The 20,262-nt window shown below is 34.1% G+C and overlaps 1 protein-coding gene and 1 long non-coding RNA gene across 6 annotated transcripts in view; one reads left to right on the plus strand and one right to left on the minus strand.

Annotated features, from left to right (window-relative positions):
- The window catches only part of LOC127279045 (lachesin-like), a 276,980-nt gene that overhangs the window by 220,684 nt on the left and 36,034 nt on the right, over positions 1-20,262 (minus strand). For 2 of the 5 annotated variants that reach the window (XM_051301150.1, XM_051301145.1), the window contains exon 4: positions 19,840-20,098. The exons of the other annotated variants lie outside the window; for them this stretch is intronic. The gene's annotated coding sequence lies outside the window, so the exon portion shown is untranslated. The remainder of the gene's footprint in view (positions 1-19,839; positions 20,099-20,262) is intronic. 5 annotated transcript variants of the gene reach the window in all.
- Positions 356-8,801, plus strand: LOC127279046 (uncharacterized). The gene is made up of 2 exons (XR_007842586.1): positions 356-759; positions 8,323-8,801. It is a non-coding gene; the product is annotated as an uncharacterized LOC127279046 (long non-coding RNA).

Consider the following 20,262-nt stretch of genomic DNA (forward strand, 5'->3'; position numbering starts at 1 on the left):
GTAAAGTGCTCTACACCCCTATTGAAAATCTCTGGACAAGAAAATGTACTTGTTCAGCAGATGAACTTGTACCTGTTCTGGTGAGAACATGTACAAGATCTTATACAATTTCGGCACCAGATTTTGGAACAAGTTCTTATACGAGAACTTGTACAATGCCTTGCACAAGATCTTGTACAAGTAAATATATTTAATATTTGTATACAACAAAATGTACATGATTTGTTGAAAAACAGGATTATACTGGATCAAAAAATGATTTATTTTATTAATAATAAATCACAAAAAAATTACAGACGTTTCGACACCAAACGTTGGTGTCCTCTTCAGTGTATTGTGACGAAGTAAATTCATCACAAGGTAAATTTGACTGGGGTTGGGTTTCGCGCGTTTTGGGGATTTGGAGCAGAGACAACGCAGGAGTCCAGGAGGTGGCGCCATCGCGGCGGCCACTCATGGAACGAGGCGTAGACGAAGGGATCGAGACAAGAGAATCAATAGATTTTGTCAATGGACGCGATAGCGAGTACAGGGGTACTGTAGTGTGTCCACGTTTGAGTTTTCGAGTACTATTGTGTGTTTTCAGAGAAAAATTGTAGTGTGTTGAGAGGGAGTCGAAGCTGAGTTCGACTCAAATAAAATAGAAAAGAAGTGTTAATTAGTGTTTTATTTATCAGCCCTTTTTCTCGACACCGGCGAGTCTCATCGACCACGAGGACCTGCCGAGAGGAAGCTGGTGCTGATATTTGATCGTCGTGGGTAAGTCCAATTTTGGTTGTGTCGTGTCTCAAGGGTCGTGTCCCTTTTTGCGACTTTCGTTTTCAACAGAATCTCCTCTGAGATTTCATTTGATTGATTTGAGTTTTGGGGTTATTTTGGTGTTTTCTCTGGTTTGCCAATTCCATCTAAAAATTGGCTGGCGTCTGACAATTATCATGTTGGGTTTCTTTTGTAACAATTAAAAGGGGTTATTGATTAATAATATTAATTAATTTTTAATAATTTCGTTATAAAAATTGGCGCCCAACGTGGGGCCTCGTTGAGAAACTTTGAGACACGACAAAATTTTTGTGACTTGATTTTTGTGACTTTCTCGACCTGATATTTTCGACAGAAAATATTTTGTTGCTGATTGTAATTTTTCATGTAATGAATTTTATTGTTCCTGTCCTGAAATTTATAATTCGCGACATGGTTGAGGAGTTGTGTTCGGGCGAATAAAGTGAGACAATTTCGCGAGTGTTCCCAGGTAAATTTAATATGCATAGCGTCCGCCATAGTCACGTGTAGAAATTTTCAAGAATTAATTTCAGAGACATTTCTCGACCGATTTTGACGAATCGATTTTTCTCGGAATCAGTGAATTTTTCTGGATTTTTGTGCGTGATTAAATTTTGAAAAAATTATTTATTATTAATAATTGCTTCCCACGTGGCCGCCGTATTAATTGTACCATACCATGTGATTCGTCGCGCATGCGTATTACGTGATATCTCGGTGTTTGAATTTGAGACCCATGCTTCTTGACTTGGAAGAAGATAGAAATTTCAAACACTTGTGACTTGCGCAGTAGGGAATCTTGCGACTTGTAAAATTTTCAATGAGTGGAGAAATTGAGAATTTTAAATGAAACGTGTGGAATAAATTTGAGTGTCGATTAGTGTGACTTTTAAAAAAGAGAATTGTTAAATAAACAAAAATTAATCCAGGACCGTATTATTATCGCGACGGTCATCTTAAAAAAATTTCTTTAATTATAATTGGAAATTTTAGTGGGTAAAATTTCCTTAACGACAAGTCAAGTAATTGTTGAATTTTCTTTTTGTTTACCAGGGCCGTGTCAACGGACCGACGGGCCCTATCAAAATTTAATTGACATTTTACGTGAGAATTTTTAATGGGAAAAATTCTCTTAATGACGACCCGGTTATAAAAGTAAATTTTTACGAGTGACCAGTGCCGTGATTAATAGTTAGCGGGCCCCAAAAATTATAAATTTTATTAAATTTAATTTTTGCGACAGGTTAATTTTTGCGACAATTTATTTTTGTGAAAAGTCAAGTTGTGTTAACTTGAATTTAATTGTCAGGGCCGTACCTATAAAATTGGCACCCCTATTTCTAGAATTCCAAAATAACTGAAAAATTTTAGGGAGTAAAATTTTCCTTTGCGACTAGTCAAGCAAGTGTATAAAAATTATTGACCAGGGCCGTGTCAACGGATCGACGGGCCCTTCAAAAAATTAATTTACAATTTTGCGTGAAAATTTTTAAGGGAGAAAAATTTTCTTTGTGGCGACTCGATTATTTAACGGAATTTCTTTTTATTGACCAGTGCCGCATCTAGTAGGGAACAGGCCCCCTTTAAAAAAAAAAAAAAAAAAAAAAGAAAAAATTTTTTTTTATTGTGTTTTTTGACAATTAAATTTTTCGAGCGTTCAAGATGGCAGAGGCAATTGAACGAATGCATTTCTACAAAGAAAGGATGCGTCTCTTGTTAACAATTCCACAGGCGAAGGAATTGTGGCAAGTGATTTTAGGAATGCCGGTAGGACAAGTGGTAACGAGCCTGTTGACTAATCAACTATGCATTAGTGGCTCGTTACAAGTTTTGCGAGAACGATTGTTTCGGGCAGAATTGAAACTCGCGCTCCCCCCAGAAACTGACGTGCCCTTTTGCGACGAGTACGATAAGGGGAACTCAGTCAAAGTTTTTCAGTTTGAGGCATTCACGGAAGAGAGTTTATTGCCCAACGTAAATCTTAAAAGAGGAGGCGAGTTTTATCCGAGTAGCGACGAGGAGAAAAATTCACGGTCGATTCGTGACTTGGGATATTTAGGAGACCGACAAAGTCAAGGAGCCATTAGAAAAAGGGGGGGAAGTGAATCATCGCACAGCAGACCAAGTCCGAATACCGATGACTTTCCAACCCCTCCACCGCCCCTTCCACAATCACCACCGGTGATGTCCACAGCGTCGATCCCCACGAATTCTCCACCACGAATGTCAGCCGTTCATTCTATGAACTCTGCGCCAACGACCACCGTGAATTCTGCCCCGTCAATGAGGGTTTCAGCGACGATGTCGCCCGGGGTGATTAGCTTGCGACAGTCTGTAGCCAAGTTTACCCTGAGTCCAGAACTACAACAGCTGATCCGTATTAATAACCATTTAATGGCTAGAATGGGTCAGAATGTGGGGGATAATAGCAATTTCCACCGGCCATCTCAAAATCCAGTAGAATTTGCGACTGGGGAAGGGGATGAAATAACTTCTGTTAATCAGGACCAATCAGGAGGAGAGAGTCCCAACACCATCCCTAACCCAACCCCCCGGACAGTAGGCGAAAACAGGATTAGGAGTGGGGAAGTATGTGACAGTAGGCGCACATACATAAAGAGAGAAAGGCGTTCAGGCGTAAAGAGCGAACCCAGCGAGTTAGGTAGCGACAATAGAAGTGTGAGATCAGAAGTTAGCGACAGATTCTCGACTAGGGGAGGGAGTCGTCAAGAACGTAGGGAATCCAGCCGAAGGCATACCCCCCAAAATACACCACGGGTTGATGCTAGGAGGACACTTTTCGACAATTCTTCGACTGACAACGAGACTGACGTTAGCGACAGGACTCAGAGGCGAAGAGACTATCGTGTAGCTTCTCGATTAACTCAAATCAATAGGACTCTAAAAGATTGGGATATCAAGTTCTCGGGTGAAGAGCGAGAAGATCCCGAAGAATTCCTGGAGAGAATAGAAGACTGCCGAGATTGCGCCATGATAAGCGACGAAGATCTCCTCCAAACACTCCCCAGCATTTTTAAGGGTAATGCGAGTAGGTGGTTCCGCACGATTCGTAAAGAAATCAGTTCGTGGAGGTCATTCAAAAAAGCTTTTCGACGAGAGTATTTAACGACCATTGATGACGACGAAGTGGTAGACGAAATGAGGAGTAGGACCCAAGCGAAAGGGGAGAAAATATCCTCTTACATAACCAGTTTGCGACTGATAATGGGGGCACCTTAGGAAACCATTGTCGACCAGGGAACAGGTTAAAATCGCGTATAAGGGACTTACCCCCACTTATCGTAAACAAGTTGATTCATCGGGGTTAGAATCACTCTCGAAATTAGAGAGAAATTTGCGACAGTTCGAAAAGGTTCAAGATCTCGACGACAGATACGTTCCCCCTCCCCCCAAAGAGAAAATGCGTTTTCCCGCCGCGGCTTATAAGGGTGCGAAGAAGGATGAGAAAAAGCCATCTTCCTCTAAAGAGACCAAGAAGATAGCGGCTTTAGAAGACGAGTCAGCGACGGGTAGCGAGGTAGAGAAGGTGGTCGACAAGAAGGGTAAGGGGAAAAAGTCGAAGAAGACAAAGAAGACTGATTCTGAGAAGGGGACTATAGAGGTGAATGCAATTAAGCAATCAAGTCCTCAGCCATCCGCGACTCTGATACGGGCTTCTAACCCTACTTTTGCGACAGTGACCGCTGGGAAAGGCAAGCGCCAATTTCCACCAAAACAAGGAGTTGGAAATACCGGACATACAACACAAATTGCGACGGGCGGGTCGAAGCCATTTGTGGGGGCATGTTTTACATGTCAAATGGTCGGACACAAAGTTTCGGAATGCCCCATGAGGACATGCTTTGTTTGTCAACAGCGTGGTCATTTCGCGGCACAGTGTCCAGCTAGAGTCCAGGTAGAGTCATGCCTTGTTTGTCGATCACCTGGCGTGAATTTCCTTAATTGTCCGAATTGCGTCCAAGTGAGGGCCGCTTTGGGAAACGGACAATGGGGGGCACAGAGCGGGTCTGTACCCCACTCCAACCCACTGAAGAATCATTAAAACCGATTCTTAACGACGGGGTAGCGACCAGGGTTGGAGAAGGTTCAAGGGAAAATAAGAGTAAACCAAGAGGGTTAAATTTTTTCCCCATCAACGAGGGTGCATCCTGTAGTGGGCAACAGAGTGGAAAGAGGCCACTCAAACGTAGTGATGAGAGAGTTGGTACTGACGAATTAAATGAAGAGAATTCATTTAAATTTGTGACACGGGTACCAAAAAGCCAAATGAGTGGAGAGGATTCACTCAAAAACGTGTTAGTGACAGGTGGGACTAAAGATACTGAAAAGAAGCCAGTACCAATAGTCCAGGGGAGGGGAGAGGCTGTGACGGGCACAGCTGACCCAGAACCCTTATTCGACAAGGATGTAGACGGCAGTCGTATGGAAAATCGTTATTTCTTTCGAATGACCATTGGCGACAAATCTTATGAGGCACTTTTCGACCCTGGAGCGATGATCTCGGTGATTAGCGACAGAGTAGCTGAGCCTTATAAGAGCCGCATCCAGCCTTGCAATACATCGATAAGAAGTGCCATTGGAGGAGTAACTGAGACAGCTGGATTGTTGAAGTTGAACATCGAGGTGGATGGCCATTCTCAACCGTTTAGCGTCAAGGTCCTTAGTTCAGTAGTACAAGACATAATTTTGGGTGTGGATTTCTGTAAAGCCTGGAATATGGAGGTACAATTGGGACTGGGGTTGTGGAGAGTTTTCAATGGCGACTGGCATGTTTTTGGCGTCAAGGATGGGATTGAGAGTGATGAGTCGATCTACGCTGAATGCGCTGGAATCTCTGCGTTGACGGACAAACAAAGAGAGATCATTCAAGAAATGGTGAACCGATTGGTTCTTCCAGAATCTGACGTACTGGGGGTGACAAATCTGACAGAACATCATATAAGGGTTACAGACGAGACACCAGTACAGCATCGACAGAGACGCATGTCACCTATTATGATCACGTGGGCTCAAGGACACATGATTCAACTACATGGGCAAGGCGTGATCGAACCATCAAGTAGCGACTGGAGGAGTGCACCGGTGATTGCCAGAAAAGGGAATGGAGATTTTCGAATGTGTATGGACTATAGGGATGTCAACAAGGTTACCGTCAAGGACGCCTATTTAATTCCGACGATAGACTCCATACTCGACAAGTTGAGGAAGGCGCGATACTTGTCGAAGATCGATTTGAAACTGGCATATCACCAAATTCCAATGGCAGAAGAGAGCAGAAAGTACACGGCCTTTGCCATCCCCGGCTCAGGACTGTGGCAATATCGACGAATGCCATTCGGCTTGACTAACGCGCCGATGACTTTTCAACGAGTAATTGATGCTCTTTTCGGACCGGAATTTGAACCTCACGTGTTTGGTTATCTCGACGATATAATAATTGTGACAGATACTTTCGACGAACACGTGAAATGGCTAGAGATAGTTTTGAAGAAGTTGGCAGACGCGGGATTTGTGGTTAACCCAGAGAAATGTGAGTTTGGGTGCTCTAGGGTTACCTACTTGGGGTATCTTCTCGACAATGAAGGATTGCGACCAGACCCCGAAAAAACCGAGCCAGTGAGAAACTATCCAGCACCAAAGAACGTCAAACAACTCCGAAGATTTTTGGGCATGGTGGGGTGGTATTCGAGATTTATCCAAAACGATAGCGAAATCAAGATACCTCTTCTTAAATTGCTCAAGAAGAGTCGAGACTGGGAATGGGGCGAGGAGCAACAAGAGGCTTTCGACAAGTTGAAGGACAAACTTACGACAGCGCCAGTGTTGGCCCGTCCTGACTTTAGTAAGACATTCACCATCCAATGCGATGCGAGTAATTTTGCTATTGGAGCTGTGTTGACTCAGGAGTTTGACGACGGTGAGCATCCGGTGATGTATATCAGCCGTGTTCTGACAGGGGCAGAACGGAATTATAGCGTCACGGAGAAGGAGTGTTTAGCGTTGTTGTGGGCGATTAAGAAGTTGCGACCGTATATCGAGGGATACAAGTTTAAGGTGATCACAGATCACAGTGCCCTAAAGTGGCTCAGAAACTTGAAAGACCCGAGTGGTCGACTAGCGAGATGGGCCCTGGAAATGCAGGTGTGGGACTTTGAAATCATTCACAGGAGAGGTGCATTGAACCAAGTCCCAGATGCATTGTCCAGGATGAGTGAGGATGACGAAGAGATGATCGATGCCTTTGATACCATTATGGATCAATGGTACCTTAAGCGACGAGATTTGGTTCGACAATTCCCGGAGCGTTTTCCTGGATGGAAAATTGAGAACGATCATCTTTATCGACATAGGAGTGACCCGTTACTCCTTCCGATTGTTGGCGACGAGGATGGTTGGAAACTGGTGGTACCTGAGGAGTACAGAGAGAGAGTTCTCCACGACGCCCATGGATTGGCGTCGGCAGGTCATTTGGGGGTAGAGAAAACGTACAATCGAGTGGCGAGAGAATATTACTGGCAAGGAATCTGGAATGATGTCCACCAGTATGTCACTCGATGTCCCCAGTGCCAGCTTCACAAGGCATCACAAGCAGGACCGGCAGGACTAATGGGACAGAGGATAGTTGAGCGACCTTGGGCTGTAGTGGCAGCGGACACGATGGAGTTTCCACCAAGCAAGAGTAGGTGTAAATATCTTGTCGTGTTCCAAGATCTTTTCTCGAGGTGGGTTGAGGTGAAACCATTGCGATCAGCTGATGGAAAGTCGGTGGCCAAAGCATTTGAAGAATTGGTCCTCTTTCGCTGGGAAACCCCTGACTTTTTATTAACAGACAATGGGAAGGAGTTCGATAACAAGTTCCTCAAGGAAACGCTTCAGGAATATGGTGTCAAACACATCACCACACCACCCTACCACCCGCAAGCTAATCCTGTGGAGAGGAGTAACCGCACATTGAAGACCATGATTGCGACTTTCATAGGGAATGATCATCGCGACTGGGATCTTCATGTTCACGAGTTTCGCCATGCTATGAACACTGCGACACAGGTGGCGACTAAAACGTCTCCCGCATTTTTGAATTACGGAAGACATCCTCGACCGGTTAAAAGTTTGCGACGGGAGGTAGAACCACGAGATCAGGTTAGGAGAATTGTGCCAGAAGATTGGGTAGACAGGGTGAAGAGGTTGGATGCGTTGCGAGACTTGGTAGCGAAATTTATCGACAAAGAACGTGATCGACAGACCGAGTACTATAACCGTAATCGACGTGAGGGGTTGTTTAATGTGGGTGATTTAGTACTCCGTAAATCACACAAATTGTCGAGTGGTACACGGAATTTCGCGACAAAACTCGCACCGAAATATGAAGGCCCTTTCGAGATTGTGGAGAAATTATCGCCGACGGTTTTTGTCTTATGCGACAATGAAAGTCGTCGTATCCCTAAAATTCATGTCTCAGACCTTAAACGATATCTTCCCCCACGACCTCATTAATTTTTACTAATGGTAATATAATTTTAGATTCGAGGAGGAATTTCGACAAGGGTAATATGAGACAAAGGGAACGAGATCAACAACAAAAGCTTCAAGGACCTTGGACAAAATGTAGTCCTCCATGTAGTCGACAAGGGACGGACAATTTTTCGACTTGAGTTTTGGTGTTGTGGTTATGCGTTACTGCTGGGAGTAGTAACGGCCTAGGGGAGGGGTGTTTGTGACGAAGTAAATTCATCACAAGGTAAATTTGACTGGGGTTGGGTTTCGCGCGTTTTGGGGATTTGGAGCAGAGACAACGCAGGAGTCCAGGAGGTGGCAAGAGGAATCGAGACAAGAGAATCAATAGATTTTGTCAATGGACGCGATAGCGAGTACAGGGGTACTGTAGTGTGTCCACGTTTGAGTTTTCGAGTACTATTGTGTGTTTTCAGAGAAAAATTGTAGTATGTTGAGAGGGAGTCGAAGCTGAGTTCGACTCAAATAAAATAGAAAAGAAGTGTTAATTAGTGTTTTATTTATCAGCCCTTTTTCTCGACACCGGCGAGTCTCATCGACCACGAGGACCTGCCGAGAGGAAGCTGGTGCTGATATTTGATCGTCGTGGGTAAGTCCAATTTTGGTTGTGTCGTGTCTCAAGGGTCGTGTCCCTTTTTGCGACTTTCGTTTTCAACAGAATCTCCTCTGAGATTTCATTTGATTGATTTGAGTTTTGGGGTTATTTTGGTGTTTTCTCTGGTTTGCCAATTCCATCTAAAAATTGGCTGGCGTCTGACAATTATCATGTTGGGTTTCTTTTGTAACAATTAAAAGGGGTTATTGATTAATAATATTAATTAATTTTTAATAATTTCGTTATAGTATATAAAACATCTGTTGAAACAAAAAATACAATTGTCATGAATTTGTGGATTCTAACCTCCATAATGTTGAAAACACTTTTTATTGACCAATTTAAATTTTTTGATCATTTTTTGATCCAGTATAATCCTGTTTTTCAACAAATTATATATACATCTGGATGAAACTAAAACTTATGAAAAATGTACATGTTCTTGAACTTATTTTTGTGCAGGTTCATGTACAAGTACTTGCACATGAAACCGTTCATGTTCTTGTACAAAAATCGTTTTAATAAAATGAACCTGTACAAGAATATGTACAAGAACATGTACATTTTCATGTATACAAATATTAAATATATTTTCTTGTACACGATCTTGTGCAAGATCTTGTACTAGTTCTCGTACAAGAACTTGTTCCAAATTCTGGTGCCGAAATTGTACAAGATTTTGTACATGCTCTCACCAGAACAGGTACAAGTTCAGCTACTGAACATGTACATTTTCTTGTACAAAGTCTTGTAAAGGGATTTTCAATAAGAACGCGATTGTCTTTCGCATGTGGTACACGGTTTGAAATAGAATGCCTCAGCAGAGAAATACTGGAATTAGTAAAAGGATTCTTAAAAATTTATTTGCTTATAACTGATTAAAAATTACAATTTTCTAAAAGCATTTCATAAATGTTTTTATACCATCTGACTACAATAAATTATGTATAAAATTATTTTAAATTTGAAAAGACAGTTTCAGGTGCCCCAGTTAAAAAATTGTGATTCCATACCATAAAAGTCAGAGTTAAGAATACGTCTTATGAAACTGTGCAATCGTTAGTCTTTTCGCGTCAACAATAGCATTGACCAGCAAGTATCTTACAAGAAGTCTATTCTCAAGTCATAGAAAGATCTGCAATTGTAATCTTGAAGCTTCAATGCTCGCTCCAACAATAGACAATACCATTCACCACTGTGGGTACTTATTCATCAGTTTACATAACTAATTCACTACACATTATAAATAAATAAAAATCAATTGAAATTGCTCTTTGATCTTCTACAAAAAGTAAAAACTGTTTATAGTTTAAATTGAAATAACATAATAATTAAATAAATAAATATAATTAAAATAGATATTAAAAAACTCTTGTGAATATTTCTATATCCTCGAAATTTTTTATACAAATTGAAAAAATTTTTTACCTTATCTATTCTTAATCTCATAAAATGAATGAAATTTTAATGTTGAATTATCTAGAACTTTGTCATTGAGTATCTATAGAATAGAATTTTCAATAAAATTTACAGAATTTCATTAAATAAAAAAGGAGAAATGTTCTTATAGTCAATCGTTAAGGAAATTTAATTTTAAAACTCAATAAAATACTATTGATTTTATTATAAAAATAATAAAACTTAATTATTAATCATATATTATTCTATTGTATTCATAACTATAACGTTCGATTCATTACGTATATAGTATATTATAATCATTCTATTATGTATTTAGATACCTAATTCATATTTTTTTAATAAATTATAACTATATCTGATCATCTAATTGTTTCCAATTAATTAAATAAAATTTAAGTTAAAGTCACTCAAATTACTTTTATAATAAATATATTGCTCTTGAAATTACAAATAATGTAAATTGTTTATAAAATTATACTCGGAGTGATCGATATCTTCATACACTATATAAAATACCACCGAGTGATAAATTCATACTACTATTGTTTATAAAATTGTTATTAAAAAATTAATAATTTTTTTCTCACTATTAATTTCATTCAAAAGAACGGATATTTATTGACTATTACAAAAAATCACCATTGATTTACAGCAAAGGAATTTTGAATTATTAATTTTTCAAAACCTGTTGCTGAAATATGTTAGTATAAAAAAATGTAAAATTTTAAAATATACAATTGTTTTTTTAAAGTTAGGATTGTGAATAGTTTTTAGAAATTACTTATCAATGAGGGCACAAATAAAAGTGTTTCTATTAACTTGTTATTGGAATTGTAAAATATTTTACTACAATTTTCCTTTTCCTTATTTAATTTCAGTTTACTTTACATGTTCAATTCCCAAAAATCTATCTCGTTTCTAAAATCGTGTTACAAATCTAAAAATCAATATAAGATTTACCAATTTCATTTCTTCTAGTTCATAAACATAGAATTTAAATGCAACTCTATACGAATTGACTGAACACAAAAAAAATTCCCCCCCTAGAAAAAACACTTTTCCGAATACGTCTATATTGTTCACTGAAAAATCAAACTTCTTGTGCTCCTTGAATTATGCTATAGTTACTAGAACAACCTTTTAAATGCGATAAATCTCTAAAAACTCTCAAAATATTTAAAAGTTGACCAAAAAATAATAGAATTATTAAACTCCAACCAATTATATTTATTTAGAATTCTAAAGAAATTATTAAATTTTTCTAGTGTTATAAAAGTTTAAAAAACAATATTTACTTAATTTACAAATGATAATATAATAATTAACCTAATTGTTAAAATTTATTTATTTAATAATTATTAATAAATAACAATCACTACTATTTTAAAAAAAGTGTTGTATCAGGTAAACATCTTATTTTATTTTTGAAAGTTCTTTATAAAAGCTTGATCCTCACAATACTTAAGCTTATTGTTAGATAGTTATAAATAATAATGCAATTCTGTTTTTGGAAAAAGAAATTTGATTCTGACAGCATTAAGGAAAAGTCGAGTGGGTTGACAAGTCAGGTAGGTTGGGAAATTGATTTTTTTCCAATATTAACGCACCAGTAACAATCTGTAAGTATTGACATAGTTTTCTTTTGTCGAAAAATTATTTTTTATGAAAGAAACTTGACAATATTTATTGTATAGAAATTGTTCACATTTTTTCAAAATAATGACTAACCAGGTAGAAATATTATTCGGTGGACCCTGTTTAGTATCTTTAGAGTTAGGAGAGAGTTCTACTTGACAAGATAATCTGTCAAGTCACTGATAAGTGACTGATCAGTTTAACTGGGCAACACTTTCTAATCAGTTAAGTCTAATTCTGTCAAATCACTAGCTAGAAAACCTGGACGAAATTGTAATTAAAAATTTGCTCTATAAACTGGCTAGTATAACAGGACAAATTTTTTGATCAGTATTTTTGTCAAGTTACTGAACAGAAAATCTTGCCATAATCGTAATTCGAACTTTAGAACAATTTAGAAACTGGTCAGTCATCAACCTTTTTATCATTATTTTATAATCAATAATACATTTGCGACAATAGATTGACTTTCCCAAAAAAATTTTGCATTTCCAAAAAATACAAAATCAGATGGAATCCACACCTGAGAATTTTTCTTCCCCTTTTGTGAAAATCCTGTATAAAAAGGACCACATATGTCAAGGCAGTTCAAATTTTGGAACCAGGGGATCATCATCACATACGAATTTTCTAAGTTTCCAAGTACTGTTACTCTGCCCAAATTTATATTCGTTTGGACTTAGAAGAATTTCTATTACTACATAAAAGAAGAAGTTCTCCATTAACAGTTTGGAAGAAAATCATTCAAGTTCTCGAGGATTCAACTCTACTTTACTGCAATCCTTGGGGAACATCTTTATTCCTTTTCTGGTAGAATTATTTTCTTCTAATTTGTATTTCGTCACGGTTAATTAGACTCTAGATCTGAGTACATCACTGAGACCCGACAACTTTCTTGTATGGTCATAATCTACACCTGGTACCAGGGAGTTCCATTTCAAATCAGGCAGATTCTGCACTTCTAGTCACAAAATGCTGTTGCAATGAAATATGTTGGTTTTTATCAAAAGTTAAGAGATACGTATTTTCTCGATTTGGAAAAAAAAATTTCCCATTGAAGTTATTAGTGTTTGAACATTACCGACATTTTTTCAATAATATTCCATTTTTGTTCTTAAAATCTATGTAACTTTTGACCTAATTAAACAAATTAGATGTTCTTTGTGAATTCTAATGTACTATTTTTGAACTTTTTTAAAATATATGGATGCTAGAAATTGATGATCAAGGTAATAAATCAGTTTACATGACCAGAACCGCTAAATACGAATGGTTTATTGTAAATTCTGATAAAGAAAATTAATTTTGTTTAAAAATTATTTTTTTTAATATAAGTAAACCATTGAAAATTTTTTTTGAATAAATTTCGTTATCTGTTTTTTCACAGGATATATTCCTACTAAGATGTTGAAAAAAATCAGCAAAAAATATAAAGGTGGAGTTTTTGAGAAAATATTTGTAATTTTTTTAAAAACATTGCCATTTTGTTACTTTTGAATATTTTTTAAAAATTCTTGTGGATTTTAAAAGAGCCCACACAGCACCGAAACTTTGCTGAACATTTATAAAAGGTTTAAGTCCAAACTACGGAAGTTTTAGTTACAATGTTTTGTTAAGATTGAATAAATATTGCAACTAAATATCTGATAGTTTGCACGTAGACCTTTAATAAATATTTAGTAAAGTTTCGATGCTGTTGAAGAGTGCAAAAAACACAGTAGAATTCACAAAAAACATCTAATTTGCTTAATTAGGTCAAAAGTTACATAGATTTTAAGAAAAAAATGGAATATCATTGAAAAAATGATAGTCAAATTCAAATACTGAATATAACTTTTTTTTCCAAATCGGGAAAACACGTATCTCTTAATTTCTGCTGAAAAACAACATATTTCATTGCAACGGTAATTTGTGACCAGAAGTAAAGAATCTGCCTGATTTGAAATAGAACTAGCCACCAACCGTATCTGCCCACAACTTCAAGTATACCAGTAGTGGTCCTTTATACAACTTAATTGTCATTTTCAAAGGTAAGTTGTACACACTATTTTATCTAAATCTTCCCTATTTCCTTTAAATTGTAGTTAACCTTTACATTGCTTGTTTCAGTGGAATTCTCACTTCCTACATTTAAAGATTGGTTGATTCAAAGGATTCTCTCTTTTAAAGATCAATTTTTATATTGTCAATATCTATGAATATTTACATTAAATAAATTTATAAACTTATAACTATATTTCAATTATATATTTTTCTTTCTTACCTGTACCCTTAGCTCAGAGCTTTCTGCTCTGTAAATGAAACAGGAAGTATCATTGAACCCCCGCAGTGGACGAAATAAATATAAATTTTGTTTGATTAGTTATTTCTCTACTTTTGAGATGTAACAGTATTGGACAATTTTTTAAGAAAGACACTATCTACTGTAACGCGGCATTTTGTAGCTTAAAAATAATAATTATAATAAATTTTGTAAATAAACGACATCAAGGTGGGAATCCAGCCATAATGGCTGTAAAATGTTACGAATTATAAAAAATTTTTTCTTATGATATTCACTTCATTTTCTTTAAATAATCAAATTCACGTATTAACAAACCAACTTGCCGAAGTCATCAGATTAATAGTCGACCTGTAATATATAAATTCGGTTCTGATTTGTCCTCTCCTTCTGTTATGAAAACTCTTGCGAGGTTTTAAGGATTCTCGACTGGTCACAAAGACGTTTAGGACATTACTACACTGAAAAAATATTTATTTGATCCAAATACTTCAAATTATTTGAAAAATATTTAATTGGTTCAAATACTTTTTATTTGGATCAAAAAAATATGTATTTGATTCAAATAACTTGAATTATTTGAATCGCATTTAGTTGAACCAAATACATCGTATTTGGTTCAATTAAATAATTAATTGAATTGAATAAATGAATTTATTTAATACAAATAATGAGTTACTTGAAACTATTCATTCATTTATTTCACTCAAATATTTCGTTTATTTGATACAAATAAAAAGTATTTGACACAATAAATTTATGTAATTAATTCAAATAAACTGAATTATTTAATACAAATAATTCGTTATTTAATCCTAATACACTATTTTATCAAGACAAATAAAAAAATATTTCAATCAATTAAATATTTATTTGAAACGATAATAGTGATTTACTTGAAACAATTAATTTATTTATTTCACTCAAATATTTCGTTTTATTGAAACAAATAAAAAGTATTTGATACAATAACTTTATTTAACTGATTCAAGTCAACTAAATTATTTAATACTGCGACTGGTTGAGGAAGCTAAAGAGGGTCTAGTTCGATTAAAAAAGTACAAAAAAATGCAAAAAAAAACTCTTTTAATTATTTTGATTAAAGCAAAATGAATTTTTTCTTCACACAATATTTCTTTAATTACCCTTTAAAAACTGGAATTAACATATTTTGAAGCGTTTTCAAAAAATTAATAGAATTAGAGCAATTTCAAAATTTTCAATATTTTAATCAATTTTTAGACCCTACTTTAAATCCAAACGTGGAAGAAAGGGAAATTTGCGACTAGTTGAGGAAGCTAAAGAGGGTCTGTTTAACTCTACTTTACTCCTTGTAAATTAGGGCTTAAATTTCGCCTCGGGCATTTATTTATATATATTATTTAATACTGTAAGTCCAAAAGTCAAATATTTTTTCATCAACAAAAAATTAATATTTACAATGATTCAGAACGCGTTTTTAATAAAAATATATTTACACTTTTTTTGAAAATTCACCTGGGATGATTCATGATAATAATCATGAAGCATATAATTAATTATATTTTATAAATTGCATTTAATTGGAAAATATAATTTAATATCTTAACATCAAGAAGTTAACATTCGTTTTCACGTAGCGTGCGTAGCGTAGTTGGTAAAGCGTTAGACTCATAATCCGTAGGTCGTAGGTTCGATTCCCCCCATGCGTTAGATTTATTTATTTCTCAGGTTTGCGTTTAATCATTAATTCTTTGTATGAATTAGTTGATAAATGAAAATATGCGATCATAGTATGTAGAAATTACATATTTTTTAATTTATTTATTTGAGTAAGAATTTAATTTAGAAATGGAAGAATTAGTAAATGAATATGTTATTTATTCAATTCAAATTTTGATTTATTTGAATCAAAAAATTCTTACATTTTATGCAAATAGTTTAGTTTCAATTAAAACAATTACTTATGACAAATAATCGAATATTTGATTCAAGAAAATTTTTAGCTGTTTCAAGAAAAATATTTTATTAATGCAAATAAATACTTATTTAAATCAAAAAACATGCAGTATTGAATGAAATAATTTTCATAATTGATTCAAATAATTATTTATTAGCTTTGAATATTCCATTTATTTGATTTGAATACTTTGTATTTGATTCAAATAACTATTTATTTGATACGATAAAATAAAATACTTAGATTTAGTAAATGAGTATTTGGTTCAAATACATATTTATTGGATAATAGACAATTAAGTGATGTATTTGGATCAAATACTTTTTATTTGATCCAAATAAATTTTTTTTCATTGTATAGTTTTTGCAAAGACCATTGTGTATCAACATTTGTAAACTTTATGTCCTTTTAGTACAAGCATAGATTGTTTTGGGTGCTAATGTTTAATTACGGTAGTCAGGTTGCGGTTGGATACTACCTCTAAAGCAGTTATTTTACGAACCGCTAACAACCATTTCCATTATTTATCAATAGTGAACATACATAAATTGTTTTGAGATTTTAAGGGTATCAAATATCTTATGAAAATCAATTTTGCAAAATTAAATATAAACAGCAAAAATGTTTCTTAATTTATTTCTTATTTTATTTATTTATGTTCATTATAAATGATTTTCGTAAAATTCGTAAACATTGTTCCGAAAAAATCTACTAAAATGGTAAAATTGAAAGTAGAAAAATAGACTTTATATTTACTTTTAAAATTTTTCAAATGTCTACTTTACAAATAAAACTATTATTTCATAACAAAATTTACATATTCGAAGTTAAAAAAAAAACACTTTATAAGTATGTTATGCTTAGAAAAATGAACTCCTTTTTTAAATTATTTGAAAAACTTGCAAAGTTAACAAAATACTTGAAGCAAAACTGTCATTTTTCATAAAATCAATGAACTATCTTTATTCGCTTTCGACAACTTTCGGCAGCCCTTTCATTTCGTGCGCCATACGAAATTTTGCTTATTACTTTATAGATACTCTATAAAGTATTTTTTTTATCACGTGTCTATTTGACCATTCTACAGATAGATCATTACTACAAAAGTTCTATTCTTCGACATTTATTTATTTTCCACACACTCTTTAATTATTGTTTCCTAATTCTTTTACATTTAATTTTAAAGTTATTTTTTTCTAATTTTGATCAAGTTACAATAATATTTTCAAAATTAATTTCTAAAACTTTTACTTTTTTTTTGGTAAAAAAAAGGTAAAACCTTTTTTGGATTCTTGCATAAAGAGGAAAACTTTAGGATTCAGAATACCAGAGGTTTTGTAATACATGTATACGAATGCTTCCCCTATTGAAAAAAAACACGTATAATTATACGTATAATAATACGTATAAATATACGTATACTAATACGTACTATTATACGTATAATAAGACATACGAATTTGAAACAAGAATTATACGTATAATTATACGTGTTTTTTTTCAATAGGGTCAATTTATTAAAAAAAAAATTTAATGGTAGTTTTTACTCCTTGAATATAAAGTGACTATAGTTTAGTAATTACATCTACTTTGATCTGTGTTAACTGCGCAATATATGTGTAACTAGTGTCTAATGTATTTGAAAATTAATTTTTTGTTTGCTTTTGAAATTTTTCTTCAGTTTCCACAGTTTCTTGCATTGTTGCCATATCCTGTTTGTTGATAAGCTTTGTCACATGTCTCTGCTTTATTTTGCTTTAAAAGCCAAAACACATAAACAGCTTCCTTGAAATTAAAATTTTTCAAACAAATACAAAAAAGTTCTCTATTGCTATGTATATACATTGTAACACAGTATTTTATCGCGTACAAATGACTTAAAAATAATATATTAAAATAAATTTTGTAAATAAATGACACCAGGGAGGTAAAAAAATGTTATGAATTATAAAAATTGTTTTCTTATAATACTCACTTCATTTTCTCTAAATAATCAAATTCACGTATTAACAAACCAACTTGCCAAAGTCGTCAGATTAATAGTCGACCTATAAATAAATAAATTCGATTCTGATTTGTCCTTTCGTTCTGTTATGAAAACTCTCGCGAGGCATTGAGGATTCTCGACTGGTCACAAAGACGTTAAGGACATCACTATCTATCATTGAAATTAGAAGTCATCAAGGGAAGAGCTTCCTAATGTATATATTTGTATGAGAGTCCCAAATATTCAAGAACACAAGGAAGACGAAATTGCTGTTTTTTGACGATCTGTCAAACTATTATTAGCAGCCAATTTCCTATGGACTTCTCGCGTCAATCAATTTAACATCGGATAGTGCAGAGATCTGCGTTACCGACGACTGCGTATCGATTATCGGTTGCGGGTATTATATTATTGAATATTAATTGATCTGAATGATGTAGTTCGTCTTTTAATTTATTTCTTTTTTTGTGAAATCAAACTTTAAAGTGAAATAAATCTTGAATTGTGAAACGAGGCGTCATCGCCGTCCTCGTCAAATGGGCAGTGAGGCCCTAGTGTTAATTTATGAGTCGTTTTCCTTCTGAATCGATCTTATTATTATTTAAAAATAATAGTAATTATTAAGATCAAATTGAATCTTGTTAGTCCGCCTTCTGCACCTTTCTTAAATATCAAACTTGAAGTGATTATTAATAATTAGTGAAACTTTTATAAATTTTGTTTAATTAATGGTATTTATCCTTATCCCCCCCTTTCCGCGGTCTATTGTTGCTATGAAGAAACAATACAATTCCTGAGCTGATTTTAGTTTTTCCTAATAAGAATTATAAAATTTACTTGTCGGGTTATTTGAATATTTTTTTTAGGTTTAGTTATCTTCCATAAAATAACTTGGCGTCTTGGCAAAATTAATAATTAAAAAGTGTAAATAACGTGGATTGTCTTGAAAAAATAATAATAAATAATTTTAATTTAAAATAAATTGAATAATAAATTAAAATCTACGTTATAACATTTAAAACCGTAAAATATTTAAACATATCAGGGAGTCTTAGATTAGTCGCCAAAAATTTTTTCCGTATAGGAAATAACACTTTCCAAAAGAAATGAAAGAACCCCGCACCATATACATGGGAATTTGGGGTCCGGTGAAATTTCTTGCAACTTTGTAATTTTGTAGTTTTTGACCTCCTGAACAAAACATGTATATGGAAAAATTCCAAAAAAATGGACAGATTTTTTTAAAATTAAGGTTTAAGTTTAAAAAATAGTTTAAAAAGCGAAAAAAATTCAAAAGTGCGAGTAAAACCAAAAGAACTAAATAAACTTTCTTAAAACTTGTTACTAGGGGGTTTTCAGGGTTGCTGATTACGAATTCGATGTCAATTTTTGGAAATCCATTTATTTCTTGGTCAATTTTTTTTACAAAAATGGGTTTTACCAGTCGAAAAGGCGACAAAGGGGATATCGAAAATATTTTTAAAAAATTTATTATTTAATTGAAAAAATTAGCTAAGCATGAGCGCCTTTTGATAGAAACTTTTTTTACCTTGATCTCTTAACATAAAATTCCTCAAGAATAACATTTTTTGAAAGTGGATATTACTTGCACTTCTTAAAATTAAATTATTATTTTAATGACAATAATAAAAATACACTGAACTTACTTGTTTTATGTTACTGTGAGTATCTTTGATATTGTCAATATAATGGAGCTTATCAAATCTTGTTCAACTCCCTAGATCATATTTCTTCCAATTGGAAAGATTCTTTCTTCTTTTTAATCGAAGACCTTCTTTTCATTGTAAAGTTTCCAAACTCCAACTTGAATTGACTTCTGATCAAGCAACATCTTTCCCCTCATAGTCTATAGGAATGTATGTACTCATATTGTTTACTTTTTTCCAAATTCTCGTTATAAAAGAACTAAAGAAAATAAATAACCATTTCCGTATGTTGAATAAATTTAAAAAATTATTAATAACTACTGTTTACTTTTAAATTTTTTTATTAAAATTAAAATGAAGAAAGAAAAAAGTGTCTGCCCAAAATTTTAATCAATAAAAATAAACATCGAATAGATCAAAATA

The sequence above is a fragment of the Leptopilina boulardi genome, unplaced genomic scaffold (genome assembly GCF_019393585.1).
Source record: "Leptopilina boulardi isolate dan_hultmark-lab unplaced genomic scaffold, ZJU_Lbou_2.1 LbouV2_214, whole genome shotgun sequence".
Lineage (NCBI taxonomy): Eukaryota > Metazoa > Arthropoda > Insecta > Hymenoptera > Figitidae > Leptopilina > Leptopilina boulardi.